The sequence below is a fragment of the Pseudophryne corroboree genome, chromosome 6 (genome assembly GCF_028390025.1).
Source record: "Pseudophryne corroboree isolate aPseCor3 chromosome 6, aPseCor3.hap2, whole genome shotgun sequence".
In the NCBI taxonomy this organism is placed as follows: domain Eukaryota; kingdom Metazoa; phylum Chordata; class Amphibia; order Anura; family Myobatrachidae; genus Pseudophryne; species Pseudophryne corroboree.
The window spans coordinates 623,781,272-623,789,808 of record NC_086449.1 but is presented as its reverse complement, the minus strand read 5'-3'; positions in this window follow the sequence as shown (position 1 = coordinate 623,789,808).

The following is an 8,537-nucleotide window of genomic DNA, read 5'->3' as shown; positions in this document are numbered from 1 at the left end:
GGTTTTGGATTTGGTTCCGCGGTCGTGTTTTGGATTTGGACGCGTTTTGGCAAAACCTCCCTTAAGAATTTTTGTCGGATTCGGGTGCGTTTTGGATTCGGGTGCTTTTTTAAAAAAAAACCTCATAAACAGCTTAAATCCTAAAATTTGGGGGTAATTTTGATCCTATAGTACTATTCCAGTCTATTCTGAACACCTCACACCTCACAATATTGGTGGTCATTCCGAGTTGTTCGCTATTTTTTTCGTTCGCACAAGGTATGAGCAAAATTGCGAACATGTTGCAAAATTGCGAATATCCGCCCCCAACGTATTTTTGCCAATTCGTTCGCAATATTACACAATGTGGGCGTACGCCAAATGACATCGCAGCAATGCGAAGGCATCGCATTAACACAAACGTCAACGTAAAAATACGAAGTTTTAGTAGATTTACACATTCTTCTTAAAAGTGCACACTTTTGCGGAAAAACGCACAACAATGGGGTTTTTTTCTATTAAGTGAAATTACACCTTTCAGTTTAAAGTCCACAAGCCCTCCTCAATTACGAATCCAATTAGTGTAATGAATGATAATGTTCATGACCAATTAAGTGTTCAAAAAATACCTGAAGAACACTTTGTAGGCATAATTGGCCATCAACATTTAAATGTTTAAATTCCAAATATAGATGTTTTAAATGTGCCTGCTCTAATTTTTTTTGTTTTTGTTTTTTTGTGTAGAGGTTTAGTTTGTGAATGAAGGTGTTTACATGTTTATTTAGACAATAACCTCCTAACTGTATTTTTGCTTTTTAAATAAATCTTACGTTAGATGTGTGAAATGTTTAAGGTAATCAATTTCTGCTAGGCAATCTGCTGTTCCTTTATTGCATTAATAAACACAACACCCGCTAAACTTGAAATATATAGTTTTTATTGTTTGTCTTAATTTTTTTTTCTTTTAAAACTGAAACTATAAAATGTTTTTAAAAAAAATTAAGCAAATTTTTGCAGCTGGTCCACATTAGCCAGCAAGGCTTCAAGATTTTGCCGCATGGTGGCCAGAATGCCCGCAAAAGTTGTGGGATCTCCAACTGCAACATCTGAAATTAAGAGGCAACATAAACATTACTAACTTACTCACATTACTTATTTTACAAGCAAGGCACAAAGCACACTTTAATGCAGGCATGTCCAAACTGAGGCCCTCCAGCTGTTGTGAAACTACATATACCAGCATGTCAAGACACAGTTTTGGGGTCAGAGAATGCAAAACTGTGTCAGGGCATGCTGGGATGTGTAGTTTCTCAGCAGCTGGAGGGCCGCAGTTTGGACAGGCCTGCTTTAATGCCTAAGTGACTACATCATGTCTGTTTTAAGGATAAATCAGTAGCAGAACAACACAGAAGCCTGCTCAGCAATGTTTGTTTTTAACTATTATTTTTTAATAAAGTGTACCACACCATGGGTTAAATTTACTAATATGGGAGTTCTATTTAAGATGGGACGTTGACCATAGCAACCAATCAAATTCAACATATTATCTTGTAGAAGGGGCCACAAAAATTACAAGTATAATCTTATTGGTTGCTATGGGCAACATCCCATCTTAAAGAGAACTACCATCTTAGTAAATGTAACACCATGTTGGCATTCATTCACATCTGGAGTGAAGCCGACTTATCTTTTTGGGGATTGGCCCTGCATCATCACACTGCATATCAACATCTTCAGAAGGACAACATATCGTAGCATACCCACACTCCCTGAAAGCCTGCCTTACTTACTACATAAGGTCCAACATGTTTTTAAATTAAATGTTATTTATTTTTGAGTGTAAATTTCACAACAAAAATCACTGTGTATTAGCCAGCCTAACAAAGTGAAGCATGCGAATTCAATGTGCAAATATTGGAATACCCAACCACAAGTGTAAAAGTCCAACAACATACTACACTCCACTCACGTCTAACTGTTTAGCAGATAATGTTGCACATACAAACCCTGTTGTCCTGGGCAACCCTATCGACATAATGAGTGTCGACCTAGAGTGGGCATCCTCAACATTGCAGACGTAGACACTGTACATCTAATGTTCCTCACACAAATGTAAATGCAACATCCATACCATGATGAAGAAGACAAACATTTTACCTTGGCAAAAGATTTTACCCAGTACAACACTGCATTTATTAGAATGTGTAGTTAAATTCGGTTAAAAATTAAATGTCAGTGAGTGTCAACTTACTGTCCTGTGCCACTTGTTCACCTCCCAGAAGTGCCTCCGGGGCCTCTGCTGCCCATTCCGAAGGTGGGGATGGCGGCTGGATGGGGGAAGGCGGCTGGATGGGGGAAGGAGGCTGGATGGGGGTAGGAGGCTGGATGGGGGAAGGAGGCTGGATGGGGGAAGGAGGCTGGATGGGGGATGGCGGCTGGATGGGGGAAGGAGGCTGGATGGGGGTAGGAGGCTGGATGGTGGAAGGAGGCTGGAAGGGGGAGCTTGGTACAGAGGGTGGGTCAGATTGAGAGGGGGAGGGTGGCGGAGAGGTGGGTTGGGTCACAGAGGGGGAGGGGGCCAGAGAGGGGGAATGGGAAAGAGAGGGTGAGGTGGGCGGAGTGGTGCTTTGTCCTACAGAGGTGGAGGGGGACAGAGAGGGGTATTGGTAAAGAGAGGTGGAGGGGGGCTGAGAAGGGGACTGGGAAGGAGAGGGGGAATGGGTGACAGAAGGGGAGGGGGCTGAGAAGGGGACTGGGAAGGAGAGGGGGATTGGGTGACAGAAGGGGAGGGGGGCTGAGAAGGGGACTGAGAAGGAGAGGGGGATTGGGTGACAGAAGGGGAGGGGGGCTGAGAAGGGGACTGGGAAGGAGAGGGGGATTGGGTGACAGAAGGGGAGGGGGGCTGAGAAGGGGACTGGGAAGGAGAGGGGGATTGGGTGACAGAAGGGGAGGGGGGCTGAGAAGGGGACTGGGAAGGAGATGGGGAATGGGTGTGAGAAGGGGAGGGGGGCTGAGAAGGGGACTGGGAAGGAGAGGGGGAATGGGTGTGAGAAGGGGAGGGGGGCTGAGAAGGGGACTGGGAAGGAGAGAGGGAATGGGTGTGAGAAGGGGAGGGGGGCTCAGAAGGGGACTGGTCAGGGCTCCCAGCAGCAGCAGCTTGCCGTTGTGCTCAGCCTAGAATGACATATGTAATTTTTTGTTTGTAGCATGAAAATTTATAACAACAGCATTTTTCTATTACTCTGTTCTGTCCCATGTTAAAGACACAGGGGTAACATTAATAGGTTTTTCTAATTTTGAAACTGGTGAGGTTGCCCATAGCAACCAAACAGATTATATGTAACATTTATTAAGCTGCTTCTAGAATATAATAGATCGAATCTGATTGGTTGCTATAGGCAACATCTCCAGTGCTAAAAAAAAACACACCTTATTAAAATTACCACACTGAGCAAGTTATTGGGTTCAGTTGACAGCCTGTGTAGCAACTCTGTACAACAACATGCACTTTTTCAGAAGCACCTTGCTACACAGTCAGTACTGCTTGCCCTACCCACACACACTCATGTTTATTCTACAAGTTTATTGTAAGTGTGCTAATTTACACACTCTCACTTAGTGAAAGTATGCAAAGTATTTGCTAAAATCTGTTATGCACTGTAATATTTTACTTACTGCGCCTACGTAGGGTACGGATTTGTTGGCGGAGCTCCGCCAACAGGTCCGGCGTATGCCTGCGGAGGTCGCTCCGGCGCCTCTCCAACTGGATAACGGTCCTCCGGCTGCGGACGCAGGTCCGCAATATGCGCCGGACCTCTGCGTAGGCCTCGCGCTTCACCCTATTTGGGACAAAGGGCCCTGCGCGGCCTACGCGGCGGTCCATCACTGCCACTAGTACGCGCAGCTCGCGGCGTGTGAATGCTGCTGCGCGCATCATGGCAATGGCGTTTTCCATATATGGGCTTATATTTATAGTTTGTGGTTGCATGTGATTGGTTGGAAATGTATGGTGTCATCTGTAATCAACTTTATTGATATGTGTACATTGATGTGCAGGACAGTTTGTATAGTTCTCATGGGCGGAGATTCGCACATGCGGACACACACACACACATATTATTAAAATATGACTTCACATCATAAACATATTAGTCTTCACACATATATAAAATAAATACTTTATAAACTATTAAAAACTATTGGATACAACAATCTTACACAACATACATGAAAAGGAGAATATTGCCATAAAAAATGTACTGAAACAAAATAAAATACTCTCAAAACTCACTCAAATGTGCTCACTCAGAAATGTCCACCGTGCTTTAGTAATTTTCCACATACACCCACACACAGGCTGCATGCAAGACGTTCATATAGCCAGTGCAGCAATCACTGCACCAATTAGCATAATATACACCTGCGTGGAATTCCGCACCGGAAAACGCAAGCAGCTATAAATACCTGAACACTCGTGCATACACACATGCTACCAGCAACATGGCTACTCGTGAGCAGACGGCAGCAGAGATGGACGAGGTGCAGAAGCAGATGGCAGCACTAACACAGAGAAGATTAGCACTGCGGAGGCAGATGCTTGATTTTGCAAATGCAGACTCAGAAATACCAGGACCCAGTACTATACAAACTCCTTCTGCTACCCAGGAGTTAGGAGTGAATCCCCTGCCAGACATAGCTAGTGGGGAAACTGAGGGTGATTCTGGACTAGAAGCTCAAACACAAACTACACAAGCAGCTAGTGAAGAGGAAGATGGTGATGAAGGTCAGGATGATAGCTCACAGGCTACTTCCAGAAAAAAAAAGAGACAGCCCGCATTCACTAAGAGGGAGTTACGGATTTTGGTCACACAGGCCATGCAAAAAATACATCGAGGACCCAAAAACATGGGTGCTGCAACCAAAGACAGAATTTGGAGGGACATCACTAATTCTATTAATGAAGTCGGCTCAATAGTCCGCACCTTGCAGGAAGTTCAAAGACGGTAAGTGTATATTGCCAGTCCATTTTCTGTGCCAAGTATTATTAAAAAGTAACTTAGATGTGATGTTGCCTGTAGCAACCAAATGCATAGCATGTGTACTATATATTAAAGCAGGTTTCCAAAATTTAACACTACCTTGCCCCTGTTTTTCACCACATATGTAGTTGGGCCGACTTCAAATCCCGCCTGAAGGGCAAGAGGTCTGCGGAGTGGAATGCCTCGAGGGCAACAGGGGGAGGACCAGCTGCCACTGTGGAATACACAGATCTGGAGGAGATAGCGATGGACTGTGTGAGCTACGAGGAGGGGGTTGGGGTGTCTTATATGGACACGGACCTGCCTGAAATACTCCATGCACATGACTTGCCAGGTAAGTTTACACACATTTTTATTTTTAATATTTTTAAATTTAAACAAAAATCTCATATTGTTTTTATCTACTCTTTTTCCACACATTCTTCTATTTGCTTTGCACATAACACAGCACAGGGGGGCGAGCAGGTAGAGTCACAGGAGGGTTATGTGGCTGAGGCTGAGGTGGAGGGACCTAGTGTGTCTGGCAGTGTGGGACCACAAATCCCACCCATCCAGATTCCAACTGGCCCCCCCACCCAACCCTCTGCTATCCCGGAAATCCTGACTGAAATAGCCAGGTATGGTAAGAGCCTGAATGCTTTTCAGGACAGGATGCTCCGGGAGGTAAGCCAGATACCTGTCCGGCTCACTGAGCACAGAACCAGTGTGGAGCAAGGTGTAGCTCAACTCTGCCAAGGTCTGGCAGAGATCAGGCAGGGACAAGATCAACTCGCCTCCTCCTTCCATGAACTTGCCAATTCCATTCGGCAAGGGCTCCAGGACATCGCTGTCTCCCTTGCCCACAGTGACAGAGAGCCAGCTACATCGGCTCCCTCCCCTCCCCCTGCCCAGGAAGAACATCCCACTGGGCAGGGCCCTTGAAGGTCGCTCCGCAGACCAAGCCAAGTAGAACATCATCAGGCGGGGGGAAAAAAGAGAAAGTGATGTCTCTTCAGATGGGCAGCACCCATGTTTTACATGTTGCCTCGATGTATTTTTTGATTTTGGCTTGTGTGGCCAGAATGTAGAACTCCCTCAAAGTGAAATGTTTTCTTTAAATTGTAGCCTGTGAGTTATTTGTGCCTACACCTGAGCCATCTTCCTCTTCCTAGCGTGCTGTGTATGTTTGTGTTTGTGTGTTTGTTCCGGAATCTACCTCAGTTCCCCTAAAATTTAGTCTGGCTGGGGGTTCACTTACTTAATTGAAAAAAACAAATTCTGGCAGAATAAGGGGTTACCATAGTACTGGGTTCTGCTATGTGCATTTGCCCAATGCCATCTGCTTGCTGTTATGTCCATCTCTGTATGTGATGCTCATTTGTAGCCATGTTGTGTTGATTTTGAACTTTATTTGAAGTAAAAAAAAATACTTTACAATTGTTTGTGTGTTTTATTAAAGGTTATGCACTCATGAAAACTGTGCCCTGTAAACTTGAACATGGCATATTGACATTTGTGGAACAAGGGAACAATCAGAATATTAAGACAAACATTGCATAGTGTAATTTTAAATCTGTATGCCTTGCACAACACTTAAATTAACATATGCAAAAACATTAACCAAAAAAAACCTTGGGTTACTAGGGGCAACATGCCATAGTATTAGATATGGACACATATTTTTTAATTTTTTAATTTTTTATTTTTTTAAAATGTCACATTAAATGTAGGCTGCATTATGGTGCTCATGTTATTTGGTATGTACAAAGGAATATGTCTATGTTGAGAAGATTTAGCTGATGTAGTTTATTAGTTAGTTTAGTCACATTTGAGATTAAAAAAATAATAATTTAAACATGCATTTAACATCAGTTAATTTTTATTGGTTCAAAAAATACAGTGCATTATTTGTGAGTGTGTCAGATTTGTTTGGGCTAACAAAACAAATATGAAGTGGTCATATAATTGCTGCTTGTATTATTTTGTAAGAGCAGTGTTTTGCAAGTAAATGCTTAACAGGTGAATTCAGTTGCTAATTAATTGCTAATTAGAGCACACACACACTTGTAACATTACTTCGCAAGTGCTGAGTAGCTGCAGACTCACTCTTCTGCTGCGTGAAGATAGCGAAAATTTGTTATGTACTTTTGACATAGGATACGCATTTTTGCCAAAAACACGCCTACTGCTGGATGCATACTCCCACACTAGCCGCCCACTTTCACGCCCATGTTGTAGGATTGCGAAGCCGTGCCTCTGCCACGCCTCCGTCACTCCCCGTTTTCGTTTGTGTATTACGAGCAGTTTTCTTTGTAGTAATTCTGCACAAGTATCGTATCGCTATGCTTGCGCATGCGTATTTCCGCTTTTGCGCATGCGCAGTTTGTGGTTTTCCAGCCGTTTGCGATGCGATGATCCGCTGCGAACAACTCGGAATGAGGGCCAATATTATTTTTAGTCCTAAAATTTGCACCAAGGTTGCTGGATGACTAAGCTAAGCGACCCAAGTGGGCGGCACAAACACCTGGCCCATCTAGGAGTGGCACTGCAGTCTCAGACAGGATGGCACTTAAAAAAATAGTCCCCAAAAAGCACATGATGCAAAGAAAAAAAGAGGTGCACCAAGGTCGCTGGATGGTGGTCGCTGGATGGCTAAGCTAAGCGACACAAACACCTCAATATCACAGGAATTATTCATTCTAATCAATGGTATTATTTATTGGTTCAAATCACTGGAAGAAAATGACAAAATCACTAGAATTAAAAGCCAGTATCACAGGAATTATTCGTTCTAATCAGAGGCGGATTGGCCATAGGGCTCACAGGGAAGATTCCCGGTGGGCCGACGCACCCGTGGGGCCTGTTTTGTTTGAGGACATGTGGTCATTTTTATAGACATAATGAATAAGATGCAAAATAATTAGCATATATGAACATTACTTTGCCACTTAGCCTGTGATTGCAGATGATCTAGTGCACAGGTTCTCAAACTCGGTCCTCAGGACCCCACACAGTACATGTTTTGCAGGTCTCCTCAAAGAATCGCAAGTGAAATAATTAGCTCCACCTGTGGACCTTTTAAAATGTGTCAGTAAGTAATTAATACACCTGTGCATTTGCTGGGTTACCTGCAAAACATGCACTGTGTGGGGTCCTGAGGATAGAGTTTGAGGACCACTGATCTAGTGTATGCTCTGTCTGCCTGCTTGGCTGACATATAAGATTGAGTGAATAGTGATTGGGATACTGTTGGTGTAATAAGCAAGAAACTATATCTTTCTAAAGAATTCTATAGTTTCCTAAATTCTGAAGGTGTATCATATAATGTGCTCATAATATTTAATGTTATTTCCTTTTACTTCCCCCTTGATGCTGGACATGCCCACTATCTGGAAAGTCTTGGGGGGAGGATGCTGCTGCCATGGCCCATGGCTAGACCTTACACCTCTGGTGCTGCCCAGGTGGGGCCACTAGTACAATTTTTTCTAGGGCCGCTTTTTGTTCCCAATCCGCCCCTGGTTCTAATCAATGGTATTATTG